This window comes from Sturnira hondurensis, unplaced genomic scaffold (assembly GCF_014824575.4).
Source record: "Sturnira hondurensis isolate 20B ecotype Veracruz unplaced genomic scaffold, ASM1482457v3 Scaffold0017436, whole genome shotgun sequence".
Taxonomy (NCBI): domain Eukaryota; kingdom Metazoa; phylum Chordata; class Mammalia; order Chiroptera; family Phyllostomidae; genus Sturnira; species Sturnira hondurensis.
Genome location: NW_028090067.1, coordinates 12,507,933 through 12,522,971, shown reverse-complemented (window position 1 = coordinate 12,522,971; position 15,039 = coordinate 12,507,933).

The window sequence follows — 15,039 nt, the reverse complement described above, 5'->3', positions numbered from 1 at the left end:
GATGGTTTTCAGGGACCTATGGAGTCTCTGTCTTCTTTCTGGGTCCTGCTCTTGTTGAGCTTTTAGTCCAAAGACAGACATCAATAAGAGCTGCAACTGCAATGAGTTTCAGCAAAGGGGAAGTTCAAGGATGGCACATATGAATGAACAGATTGTGTATGGTTCACTGCAGCATTTCTGAGCAAGCCCCTTGCAAATATCAGCTGTTTCCTAAGTGCATGGTCAGTGTGTGTGAAGCTCAGGGATGATCCCTTTGCTATGTGAACATCTTTGTGTGTGAAAGACTCTATTTCTGGGTAGAAGATGCTAAGTGAGTCTACTCAAATGACAGCTTGCTCCACATCAGAAAAAGAAGTATGTGCCCACTTATTCTGAACTTCCTCCCTGAAGGAGAGAATCACAGAGTCAACATAATAGCTTGCTCATTGGCAGAGCAGTTAGGTCACACAGCTGCCCCAAGAACTTTAAAAGGTAACTTTTGAGCAAGGGTATCATTGCACCGGTCAGTATAAGGAGGCTCTCAGAGCAGATCCCAGGGTGAGTGTGGTCCTCACAGCAGTGATTCTTCATGTCTTGGGATCATGCATCTTTTAATGAACTGGCAAGGCTACCAGCTCTCTCTCTAGAAAAGTTACATGTATGTGCATAAACATGACATGCATAGATTGTTATAAAATGTCGGGGGTTCACTGGCCCTCAGATTCCACCCACGGTTTTCCTAATGGCCGACTAAGATGATATGTTCTCTACTGCTCTTATGGAATCTTAAAAATGGAGGGGTACAGTTCTGTGATTACAAACTTCTCTAGGTGGGAATCCAGCCAGGAAACAGAAACTGCTCTAGGTTCAATCCAAGGGAATCTAATGCAGAAAATCAGTTAGAGAGAGAGAGAGAGATGGAAGAGCTAACGAGCTATGTGGGACAGGAAGGAGACAACCAGGAAAGAAGCATCAGCAAGAAGCCTCCGCCACCTCCAGGGCTGGAGGGATGGGGAGAAGATGGTGTCACCCGAGTCCAGGAGCCAAACCATATGACAGAATCGAGAACTACAATAGAGAGGTAGCTCTGTGTTGAGAAGAGCTACCAGCCGAACCTGGGCTCATGGGTGATACGCAGCTGCTCCCAGGAATACAACCAGAAGCAGACACAGGGAGACTGAAAAGCCCTAGCTTCTGCCTTCCTCCTGGACCTCCCCCCTCTGCCGGTCCCTCCTGTTAGCCAAACCCATCAAGAAGCTGGAGGGTGAGAGAGTCTGGGAAAGGCAGTTCTGGGATACGAAGTAGACAAAGCAGAGCAGGAGAAGGGTAGGAGGTGTGGATGTGAGCACAGACCAGCAAAGGACAGGTTTAGGAAGATCAAATGCTATTTCAAGACACCCATCTGTCATGGTGTGTCCCAAAGTAATGTTGCAGACTTTCAGAGAAGGAAGCTTTGATTGTGTCCACCTCTTTGTTCCCGCTGTCCTTACCCTGGTAAAATCATTCATCACCTCCTATGGGAACTATTCCCAAGAACCCCTCACTTGATCTGCCCACTGCTGGTCTCTCTTTCCCATCCGGAGTCATCTTTGCTCTGTTGCCTGGGTCATTTTTCCAAACTCCCATCACCATCATCAAAAAGGACTGATTCTGGTCTCTGTCCAATCGCATCCTCTGCCATCTGCCCTGGTTACCTGCCTCCATACTCTCTACAGACTAAGCATAATTTCCTAAATACATTGTGTGTCTTCATTCATGCTGTTCCCTCTGCACTGAATGCCTTTTTTTTTCCTTTGCCGAATGGACTCCTACACATCCTTCAAAGCCCATCTCAAATGTTACTGCTTGGGTAAGAACTCCCGTTCTGTCCCATGGAACTAGCCCCTCTTGGTTCTGCTTCTTTAAGTGTACCTCCATTACCACCCTTATCAATGCTTATTAGCTATAACAAGTAGCATCATCAGAAGCTACAGCAGCCTTCTGCTTTTCCCTGTGCAACAGAGTAGTAGTCAGGAGAGTGGACCTGAGGTCATAAGGACCTATGTGTAAGTACCGCGGGCTGGCTGTGTGGTTTTTGGATAAGTCTTTAACTTCGGAGTTTCCATCTATGAATTTTTTATGTGGAGAAAATCATAATGCCTCATAACCTCACAGGGTTTTACTACAGAGAGAATGCATGTAAATACTTTACCAGTTATGGTTAGCTAATCCTAATCTTTTAATCAAAAAATGATATAATATTTTATATATACTTGTAAATGACTTTTTCACTAAAATATATCATTTTGCCCGTTCTTAAATGTTTTTTTACATTTTTCTAAGTTTTTATCTTTCAAATTTCAAACAGAAAAGTTGATAGATAAAATAAAGCCCCACCTGCTGTTTACCCTGATTCACCATTGCTAACATCTGCTTTCTCTGTGTGTGTGTGTGTGTGTGTGTGTGTGTGTGTGATATGTTCAGTTTTTCCTGACCCATTTGAAAATAAGCTGCAAAATCATGACACTTTAGCATGTACTCTACATTCTCTTAGAGGGAGCCGTAAGACCATTATCATACCCCCCAAATAACATTGATATAATAACATTATCTAAAATATAACTCATATTTCAATTGTTCCCTCAAAACGCTCTTTACAGTGGTTTTTCCTTATATCATCTGATTACTACACAGAATTCTACGGACTGGTTGTCCAGTAATTTGTTCAATGAATCTTTCCTTGTTGGACATTTAGGTTCTTTCAGCATGGCGTAACCGTACAGAGCTCTGAAAAAGATCTTTACAGCTACTCCTTTATATACTTGACTTCTTATTTCCTTGGAAAAAAAATTCCTACAGTGGAATTTGGTCCAAGGCAATGCAACATTCTAAAGGCCTGATGCGTGGTGCTGAACTGCCATCCCAGAAGACTGTTCCAATTGTATCCACCAGCGGCGTGCCAGAGGGTCTGTCTTCGCTCCTTTGACACGTCTGCCATTATCGTTTTATGTGTTTATCCATTTAATAAGATAAACAGCAGCAACTCACATTGATATACCATTCCTGGTGTGTAAAGTACTATCCCGAGTATATGACATGTATCTACTTCCTCGCCTTTTACAACAACCCTATAGCCTTTACAGATGAGGAAACTGAGACAAAGGGCATTTCAGCAGCTTGCTGAAGGTCACGAAACAGGGAGGAGCCCCCCAGGCAGTGTGCATCCAAGGACTGTGCCATTATCTATTCTCTAAATGCAGTGCCTAACGTTTGGCTGTTGCCTCTCACCATAGCACCGAACATTTATCTGATCACCCTGAGGTTGAATTTTGTTCACATATTTCTCCTTTATATCTTTGCTTATAAGAATTCCCTGTTTACACCATTTTCCTTTTGTGGGGGAGGGGGTGAGTCCTAAGATATTTGTCTTTCTGTTATTGATTTTTTAGAACTACTTAATAAATATAAATATTCCTTCTCTGTCATATATATTATTAGGTAGTTCTCCATGGCTTGCCATTTCCCCCTTTTATTTATTTGTTGGTTGGTTTGTTTATTTGTTTATTGCTTAGTTAGCATAAGGTTTTTATTTTCTCTTGGTTAAATTTGTCAGTTCTTCTATTTGAGTTTCGGAGGTTAGAAAGCTCAGCCTACTGTCAAGAGAATAAATATTGCCCTTTATTTTCTCTTCTACCTTTACATTTTCTTTTCAGATCTCCAGTCTGTCTCATTTCTGTGCCCCCTTGCCAATACAGCCCTGCCTGATTTCAAAACCAGGTCCCAAATGCCTTCCCAGGGTAGGTATGGGACATGGTTTGCTGAGAATATGGGTCCTGGGCCATTTGCTACTTTTCATTAAATCTGGGAATGACACAAAATTTTTTCTTTAAAGATTTAATTTTTTATCTTTAGAGAGGAAGGGTGGGAGAAAGAGAGGAAGAGAAATGTCAAGGTGTGGTTGCCTCTCACGCGCCCTCACTGGGGACCTGACCTGCAACCCAGGCCTGTGCCCAGATTAGGAATCGAACTGGCGACCCTTTGGTTTACATCGTCTGCGATGTGAGCACATCGTGCTCAATCCACTGAGCTACACCAGCCAGGGCTGACATCTGAAACTTTTTAAAATTTTTATTTATTGATGAGAGAGAGAAACATTCATTTGTCCCACTCACGTATGCATTCATTGGTTGCTTCCTACATGTGCCCTGACCAGGGATCAAACCCACAACCTTGGAGTATGGGGATGACACTCTATCCAAGTGAGTTCCCCAGCCAGGTAGCTGACACATGCATTCTTAAGGAGCAGGGAACCAAAGACAAAATAGGACTGCCATTTCAATCTATGTCATAAGTGCCCTTTTTCCTTCTTGCTTTCCATCCAAAGTATGAAACCCTTGTTCCACATTAGACAATTAAGACAAAAGCCCTGTTTCCCGGAGCCCCTCTGAAGCAGGCTGTTGTGGGGAGGGCAGTGGTAGTGGAGCAAAAAGCATGCCAAGAATTCATTTCAGTTTGAAAGATCTTTTCAGGGCTTTATTTGTTCTAAGGGTTCTTTAAACGTTTTAAATACAGTCCGATGAAGTGCTTCAGGCACTGTTTCAATACTGATTATGTCTCCTCTCCTGGAGGACAATGACTTGCTTCAATACATATTACTGTTTTCAGCAAAGGTTTGACTTTAACATTAGCCAATCCCATTCTTTTTCTCCTTTGCACTTTGCTCAAACATTGTGACTGAAACCATTACTCACAAAATGAAACGATTAGTGGATTTCCAAACATACTTCAGGGAGATATAGAGCGGCTCCATCGCCCAAGCAACAGTTCACTGCTTGCAGTGCCTTACAGTACAATAGATAATCAGTCAATGTTTGCAGAGGAAAAGAGTTGAGAGTGTGCATGGGGTCCAGGAAAAGAATGGCTATTAAGTTTATAGTGAACAAAGAGGGGCACACTCTGATATTTTTGCAGGGGAGCTTAAGCCTTTAAAATTGCAACTCTAATTCATTTACTTGTTTAACAAGTAGAGAAGTTTCCAATACTGTGCTCCAGAAACATCAGCCCTATGAAATGCAAAGCAGAGCAGTTTACAAGTTAGAGACCCATTCTCTTAGAGATGCATGATGAACATTTGCATATTAAAGACTTTGTCTTTTTCTATAGCGTAGAAACCTGTATAAATTAATTTAAAACCCATAAGGGCAGAAATTAGGTCTGTTGTGCTGGCTAATTAGTCCCAAGAGCTTCATGTCTTGCTATTAGATACTTGTCGAATAAATGAAAGAATGTTCTAGTTATCTATGACTGGTAAAGAATTACCCCCAAACTTAGTGGTTTAAAACAACAGACCTTTTATTTCAGTTTCTGTGGATCAAGAATCCCAGGCACAGGTAAGGGGGGTCCTCAGCTCAGGGTCTCACATGCTATCATCAGGGTGTCAGCTGGGGTGCAGTCATCTCAAGATTCCTTACATCTCAAGATTACCTGGTAAACCTCAGGTCCTTGCTGACTACTGATTAGAGGCTTCAGTTCCTTGTCACATGGGCACTCTACAGCGTGACAGCTAGCTTCCCTCTGAACAAAAGGGCAAGAGAAAGCCCCCAAGTTAGAAGCCACAGTCTTTTTATAACCTAATATTGGAATTGACATTCCATCACTTCTGTCATTCTATTTGTTAGATATGAATCAATCAGTCCAGCCTGCATCCAAGGCGAGGGTCTTACCCAAGGGGGTGCTGACCAGGAGGTGTGATGGCTGACCAGCTTAGAGGCTGCCTACCACAAAGAGTGGTTAATGAATCCAGCATTTTCCATATTTATTTGGCCTCCTAAGTAGCAGCTTTTTCATTTAGAAAAACACATGAGGAAACATATGGAACTAATATGTATTGAGTGCAAGATCCTAGAGCACAGAATAAATAAGGCATAATTTCTTTAGTCATTTATTCTTTAAAAATAAAGCACATTTTAAAGATCTGACACTGTCTCCAGGAAGAGCTCAGAGTTTAGCCCAGTTCTGGGAACCCCTTCTATAATGCATCACTTTGGGAGAAGCAGGCTTCGCTGATCAGCAGTAGATTCTCTCCAAAAAGAGACAGGGAAGAATTCCGACCTGTGTGTAGCCTTTGACTGACTAGCACGTACCTTCCCTTATGTGTCTTCAGGATGAAGCTCTGGACATGACCTAACCTTGGCTGGTGGGATGATTCCACCAGACTTTGAATTTTAAATGAGTCATGCAAAATACAGAGCTAGTGAGTAAGCATTTGTGGCGGAAGTGGTATTGGGACTTGTACGGTTATCAAAGCTGATCACAAAATATACAAACATTCTTATTCTGGGCACTTAATAGAATTGCATTTCCCCACCCCTGAAGAAATTAGGCGTGGTCATGGACTTTGCTTTGGTCAGTGGAATGTGAAGGGCAATATAGCATGTGTTACCCCAAAAAGAATCTTTCGGGGTTGGTTAAATCGGTTAGCTGCAGTTGTCCTCATGCCCTTCCGTTTTCCAGGTTGTGGGATCATTGAAGCATACGGCCTCCATTGGCTTGGGACCTTAAATGACTCTGATGAGCAGTCACACTGCCCACCATTGAAGGAATATAATGGGCATGGGAAATGAACCTTTGTTCTTTAAGCCACTGAGATGTTAGAGTTGTTTGTCATGGCAGCACACCCTAGCTGACACATTAGTCCAGCAGTGAGCATCAGCATTCAGTGTCCCGCACTGGTAGACCGATTGACCAGTAGTGATGGGTACCCATGGGAGCAGTTCACACAGCCATGACTTTGGCTGTATTTTTTTTTCTATCTAACCTCTCTTTGTTCTTGCCTACGATATGCAGCTTGTTCTGTGAGCTCTATCCTTCCAGTAAATTCCCTTCCTGCACAAATCTCTCAGGGCAGATTTCTGTTGCTTTCAGCCCCTAACTTTGCCTGATTCTGTTTTACCCAACAGGAATTTACTGAGCCCAGTGAGGCCATCATTGTCCTAACTGCAGACAAGCTCAAGACTGGAACTCTATAATGCATAAGACTTCCTCCCTAATCTCCAATAATTTACAATCTCACTAAACAAATAATATGCACATGAATGAAACACTGGGAAATTTAAAATAAGCTACATGATACTACAGGCACATGGGTGGGTTCTTTACCTAGAAACTTACAGAAGAAAGATACAGATAATTTCTTTGTACTACCCTTCCCTTGTAAAAATTTGTCTTCTGATTTGAGCAATATTTTCTCAACCCAGGAAATAAGATTACTATAACAGTAATAATAAGCAGTAAGTATATATTTGTTGAATGACTTAATGAATGAATGGGATCGGGGCACATAGGCTTTGGGATCGGCAACCTAGGGTTTGAGTCCTATTTCTACCACTTCGTAGCTGTGTGCTGCTGCACACGAGCCGTGAAACGGAGACTTGTATAGTCCTTACCACTACATGGAGATGCTACTATTGGTTTCCCAAGATTGTTGGCAAAACTGACTATAAATGATGACATATAGGAAGCATCGTAATAAATGAAATACAGGCACTTAGACAACCACATACATGTACCTGTGTGTGTGTGCGCGCCCCAGAATTCACTTCGATTCATTTATTAATTGGTATAGAAGGAGTTCCTGAGCACCTACCATATGCTGCAAATACTGCTCAGGAGTAAGCACCACTGGGGAGCATGACATAAACCTTATGATAATTGGGGTGACAGGGGAAGTTCAAGGAGCTATGAGACTAAACTACAGGGAAGGTTTGGACTGACCTTCTGTAAAAATCAATTCTGCTTTTTGCACTTTTCCAAAGTCCTGGGAATTCTCCCAGTCTCTACTCATACTTCTTCCAGCCAAGGAAAAAAAACATCGAGATCCGTATTGGCGGATGCTGTAAGTTACCTCTCCAATATCCATTTCTCCTTATTCTTAAAACTTTGATGCTCTTCAGGACAGTAATGTGTCCTGCTGAAAGGCCACATTTCCTAATCTGTCCTGCAGCTGGGGGTGGCCAGGAGACTTAGTTTTGGCCTAAGAGATGTAAGCAGTGTGTACTAGACGCTTCCGGGAAAGATTTGCTGTTCTGACATAGATACCACCTCCTCCTCCCAGTCATTTCCTTCTTTTGCCGGCCTAGAGCATGGAAGGGAGGAGGTCAAAGGTGGAGTGAACATCGCATGCTTGTGAGGACACCATGGGGAAAAGAAAGTCACCCTCCAAAGATGGTAGAACAACTGGAGGAGCCGAGGGACTCTGATGGCACTGCGAAGCCACCCTGCTGGCCCAAATAAGCCTCTACTGTTTGGGTCTTCTGTTGTGCAGCAGAATTCTGAGCATTTAACATCATATCTTTCCATCAGGAAAACGTTTATTGAGTACCTACTATGTGCAAGGTACTATTCTAGGCCCTGGGGATATAGCAGAGAGCAAAAAAGATGATACCTATTATCAAGGAGCTTACTTTCAGGGTCAAGGGTATCCACAAAATAAGCAGTAAAATATGTATCATGTTAGTGAAAAGGGCAGAGAAGAAAAATAAACCAGGGAAGGAGGATGGAAGCCGTTAGAAGAGGGAGGGTTGCGATTTAAATGGGTGACCAGGCCTGGCTGGTGTAGCTCAATGGATTGAGCACGGGCCTGCAAACCAAATACCCATGGTTTGATTACTAGTCCGGGGTTGCAGGCCAGTTCCCAGCAGGGGATGCATGAGAGGCAGCCATACATTGATACTTCTCTCCCTCTCTCCCACCCTTCCCTTCTAAAGATAAATAAATAAAATTTAAAAAAATAAAAATTAAATAAAGTTAAATTAAAAATGGGTGACCAGGGAAGTGTCTGGTGAGATAGTATCAAATTAAGACTTGAGGGAAGTTAGTAAGCAAGTCATGAGGATGGTGAGGGGAAGAGTTTTCCCACTGAGGGACCAGCCAGTGCCACGGTCAACATGGAAGGATGTGGGCTGAATTAGAGAAACAGCAAAGAGCTGAGAGTGGATGGAGCAAAGTGAGCAGGGGAGGCAGTGGGAGGAAATGTGACAGTGGGGAGTGAGGATCCGTAGGACAGGGGTGGGCGAGCTTTCCTGCAAAGACCCCGTGGTTTCTGCTGCAAGTGCTCAACTCTGCAACAGAGCGACCATCAACATTATGTAAACTAAGGGGTACAGCTGTGTTCCAAAAGTTTATTTACAAAAACAGCCAGCGGGCAGCTGGATTTGGCTGGAGGGCCGTAGTCTGCAGAACCCTGAGGCAAGGACTTGTATAAGGGCTTTGGCTTTTTACTAGAAGTAATTGCTTAGCTATTGGAAGGATGTGAGCCTGGGAGTGACATGATCTGAATGGCATCTTAACAGAATTGCACTGAGTATTGGGAAGAGAATAGAAAAGAGAGAAAGGGGAGCAAGAGCGAAAGCAGGGAAACCAGTTAGGAGACGATGGTAATTAAAACAGGCTCCTGTGTATAAAATATGTCCTTGCTTCCCAAATCATTGACAAGAGAATGACAATGTCACTCAAATGATTGGTTCCACCTGCTACACCTCATGCATAATGAATGATGCCCACCTCCCCTCCAAGGGGGAGGTCCCAAAGTGCTCTGCCACCTGATTTGCCAAGCAGAACACGAAGAACTCTGTATGTAATTGAAACAGTGGGAGGGAGATTTTCAATAGGCAACACGCAATTAGCCAAATTAGAACAGACACAGGACATCAAGGCTCACACCTCCACAAAAATCGAGAACAAAAGCAGACCAGCCCTGAGCTGAGGTGGTCCGCAGAAGAGACCTGGGACCAGAACATTTAGAAGAGGCTCGTCACAAATACCGAGTCGGACAGGACTAATGAAGTGCCGACTTCCTTTCTCCTGCTGCACTCACTGTACTTCTACTGTACGCTGGCCCTGGCCTCAGGGAAAACTCCTGATAAAGAGCAGCCTCTTCTGACTCAGGTCTGTCTGAGATGGACATGCTCAGCGCCCCTCTGGTGGTACAAGAGCTCTGTTGAGCGGTGGGAAGAGGGAGGTTGGCAGGCAGCATCGTTGCCTCCCCATCATAGTCCCTCCCTTTCCCCTTCCATCCACTAAGAGGAATCCTCACCTTTGTTCTCCCTGTGCTGAGTGGCCAAGTTCCTGAGCAGGCCGACCCTTCCCTGTTTCACGGATGAATCTTTACTGGTCTAGGCCAGCTATAGTGTTCTCATTGTCCTTGTGAAATGTGGTGGCTCTGAGATCCTCGACTGCAGGGAGTGGAACTGGACATCATCAGTCCATCTGCAGTGCTCAAAAATCCATCTCTGCTTTGGTCATGATTCATGTTACCAATGGGCAGCTCCCACACAGTGACAGAGTGTGGCAGGGACACTAAGGCAGGCCGACTCCTGGGAGACACAGGACTCTAACAGGTGACTGTGCCTTGAGTTCTCACTGAAGACCTTGCTGAACTTTCCTTAAACGCTGCCGCAGTGTAAGATGCTCTCACCCAACCTTCCTTCGGTCTCTCCTTCACCCAGGGTTGGACCTGCACTGCCGTCTGTCAGCTCTCCCCATCTCTTTTGGCTCCCTCCCATTCTCTCTCATAGGTATTTCCCCTAATAAATTTCTAGCACATTTAATCTTATCTCAGCACCTGCTTCTTAGGGAACCTAGACTAACACACCAAGGAACAATTAAAGCGTGACATGTAGTGTCATTTTAGCTAATGTGGTGCGGGAGGTGAGGGGTCTTTCAGGGAGTTTTCCTTTGTTCTTAGAAAAGGGACTCACAGTAGGACAGTTCTTTTTTTTTCCCATCTTAGGAGCAAGGTGGATCCAGATTTTGTGGGGCCTAAATCTTATATAACTTGAAGCACTTCGTTTATGTAAATAGAAACATACACATCTTATTTTTGGTAATTTCACAAATGTATATGGCCCCTTGAGCACATTGCTAGGCCTTCGGGGGGCCTGAAGCTAAGTTTCATTAACTTCATGAAAATCTGCCTGTGTTCTTGATGTTGCAATTAGCATGTGATGGCTGGAGCTGGGGCAGCCATCATGGGACCATGAGGGAGGCCAGCCCAAGAGGATGAGCCAACACAATGGAAGAAACAAACCCATGTTGATATTTCTGAGCTATGTGAGTATCCAGCTCTGGAACAATTCTATGTCTGGATTTAGGGTTATGAGAGCTAATAAACTAATAAATGTCCTTATCCCTTAAGCCAATGTAGTTGGGGTTTCTTTTACTTGCAGCCCAAAGTATTTTGATTGATACAGATTTATTTCTGAGTAAATTTCTCCTGCCAATCCCATCCTCTGTTATGCATTGGATGAGAAGAGTAATCTAGAATAAAAAAAGAAAGGAGAGGCAAGCTGGCAACTGCATAGCAGTTGAGTCTGCCCAGCTAATATTTCCTTAGAAACCCAGAAATCCTTCTAAGACAGGGGTGACTGAAGGGCTGAATTAGAGAATCTGCTTGCCTCTGGAAAAATGGTGAGAGTCTTGAAGAAGGGGAAAATGACGTAAACTTTGGTTGTGATATGGAGTGGTGAGTCAGTGGAAAGAGACAGGCTGGTGATAGTCACATCAAACCTGCCCTGGTCTGTTGCAGCTGCTTCACGGCGGAAGACAACCATGAGAAACTCTTGGGGAACAAAGCACTGACATTGATCTCCAAGGCTTCACGCAAGATCCTTCTACCTGAGATCCTTCTACCTGAGCCAACAATACTTTAGCCAACAAACTGGTATCTTTGTGGCTGTCAGCTAATAATAGCCCATGACATGTATGGAGCTCTGACTTTCTGTTAGGCACTGTGCCAGCACTTTATATATAGGGTTTAATTAAATCCTTATAGCAAACAGGGATACAACTATTATCCCCATTTACAGATGAGGAAATTGAGGTTCAGAAAAGTCTAGAAACTTGCCCAAAAGCACACAGTCAGGAAATGATGGAGCTGGAATTAAATCCCAATAGTTTGAATCTAGCAGCAGCTTTTTCTTGCCTCATTTTCTTTTTCTCAAGACTGTCACGATTCTCTCCAAATTTCTTATGTGAAAGGTAAGACAGTAGATATTTTCAGCTTTGGGGACTGGCTGAACTAGTTGCGACTACTTCATTCACTCCGCCATCGCAGAGCAAAGCCCATCACAGACAATACATAAATGAATGAGTGTTCCTGTGTTCCAGTAAAACCTTATTTGCAAAAATGGGCAGTGGGCCTGACTTGGCCTATGCACCGTAGTTTGCTGACCGCTGAACTAGGTCATGAGCTATGTGATTTTTCTATTAGTACTCTTATTCCTTTTACCACCCCTGCTACCACAATGCCCATTCCTGGTGACATAGAGTCCAAATGACTCCGGTTTAGTTGTGGCAGCACACAGGTACCTAGGCCCAGCTTCTTCTAGGGCCCCAGGTAGGCCCCTAGCAATGGAATTGCATATATTTAAATATATATATTTAATTTGCATAAGAAAGATGCTGTAACAATACTTCCTCTCCCTCCTACTTTCTCTCGTGTCAGGTGGCATCAAAATGGTCACAGGCATTTTGGGGATCTGGACTGAAGAGAACCATTTAGTTTAGATCTAGTGAGATGATTATGAAGTTCACAGTCACTTATGCGTATGGTTACACTATTGCCTGAGGCCTAGAGTGGGAATGGCTTCCAGAAGGCTCCTACAACCCACTGTGACACTCATCCATCATCATGACCCAAAGGGACAGGGCTAGAGGTCGCTCGGTGCTTTCGAAGTGTCCTACAGAGACGGGCAGTAGAAGAGAGTGGGTAGGGGAGGGGCATGGGTCTTAAAATGTAGGAAGACAGAACCCCGTCCGTGGAAAATTCCTTTAAATATGAGACATGTAAATGTCTAAGGGGAGGACTGGGTTCTCCTCCATGCCTAATCCAAGCAGAATTTCTCTCTTTTCAGGAAAATACTTGACAATGCAGCAAGGCGATTGTTGAGAGCACTGCACGTTTTTTATGGGTATTGCACAAAATAGTAAGGCGCTTAATGAATGTCAGCTACTTTATTTCATTTTCCCCTTCACTGTTCTACAAAAATAAGTGGAAAATTGAAAATTGATAACATTCATATTTATACTAAGAAACATAGGCCTCAGAAATGTAACATTATTAAGAACCAAGAGGGAGAACATGGAGCAGACAGATTGGAAAATTTTTAGCTTCATTTTGACACTTACTGATTGATATAAGCTGGCCAGCCATATTTATTTGTGAAGGAGAAGGGCAAAATGAAAGAACATGCACAAAGCTGAGGAGGCATATTATCAAAGATGATGTAGAAATAGGAATTCCACAGTGTTCTTGTAACAGAAGAGATACCCCCCTTCCTCCCTACAACATTTGACTTACATACATGTCTTCATCAGTTCATTTGTATAAAAGTTGGGCACTGACTAAAGAAAGTTGATATCCCTGAGCCTCAGTTTCTTGATCTGTAAAATGGGGATAATAATATGATGATTGTGAGACTCCCATTAGGAAATGTTTGTGAAAGTGCCTAGAGGGACAATAGTTAAGGTGGAGTGTTTGGATGGTGTAACCCCTTCCAGCACGGACTCTGGAGCCACAAGGCCAAGCCTGTCCTCAGTGGGGTGGGTGGGGACATATGCTCCGCCTCTAGTAGGGGCAACTGCGAAGTCACACAGCATAGGGTGCAGGTACAGGAGTGGTTGATGAGTTGGGAGCAATAATGCAACCAATCACATGGCTGTGTCTGCAGTCCTCAGCACATTGCCTTGTACATCAGTGATGTGAAATAAGTATCGTTTGAATACGTGTATAGGGTATTCTTAGTAAATTAATCTTTCTGGGTTTAAAAGAAACCACTGGCTGGTGAGGATTAACTCATGTGGCAGGATGATATATTAAGAGATTAGTTCATGTTTGTTCTTCCTAAATCCTTCCCCCCCTGCAGTTCAAGCAGGGGGCCCCTGTGCACTCTCTGTGTCTGCTTACAGGGGCAGAAGAGCCTGGAGCCAAGAGCTTTTCTGATCTTTTGTTCAAGTTCCAGCCAGTTGATGAGAAAATGTTGGGCTCCCTCAAAAGAGAAGGTTGGTGGAGAGACTTGAGAGAGAGGAAGACTTGCGCACTCAGGTGGAGGGTGCTGACCACGGCGTCTCCATGCGGCAGAGACCTGCGCACTGCTCTGCGGGCCTGGGCTGAGATGTCAGAGATTCAGAGAGGACGGCCGTTCAGTGTGCCTGAGGCAGGGAGATGCCGAGCCCACCTGGAAAAACCTCCGGTGAATGGCCCAGAAACCTTACCCATGAAGGGTCCCCTTGGGGGGACCATTGGCTTCAACAACGAGGACACCTGCCCACTCAAACCTCCCAGATCCTGCTAGGACCCTGGGACATGAAAGAATTCTCAGTAGGGTTTGGGATTAAACTCCCCACATTTCAGTGGGATAAGGATCTGGTGTCATAATTAAGGTGATTTGAAAGGAATAAAGAAAATATTATTTCCTATACGCCTTAGTTAGAGAACAATTATTCACATCCATTAAACTATGAAAATTACAGCTGGGAATTAGTAAAACAAAGCTCTTTAAAAGCTTAAGGTCGTAATAGTAATTTAAATATTTTGAGGACATTTGTTACCAATTTCATGCGAAACCTTGTAATTCCATACAAAGGCCTGCCCGGAACACTAGAGGGGAGATGCAGATAATAAAACAAAGGACCTTTCCCCCCACCTTCTCAGGTTTGAGGGCTCTTTGATAAAACCCATACAATCCCAGACTGTGAAGTTAAATTAGCATGCTTAAATTAATGTTTAAATTATGCAGGCTCCCAGCTGTGTCGTGATGTTTGCACACTTTCTAGGAAGTGAGTAATTATAATTAGCACTTAAATACAAAGGACGTACCGTCATTTAAAACAAAAAAAAGGAGAAAAAATAAGTCTTACCCGTTTAGATCTTGGTCTCCCAGTGCTGGCTACCTTCATTCGCTGATGCAGGCTGCTCCCTGAAGGATAGGAGGGAGCTGAATGTTGGTGTCCACACTACACAGGAGAAGATGGATTTAGATGTCTGTGGGTCAGGGGAGCATGTCAGACACAGAACAATTCCCA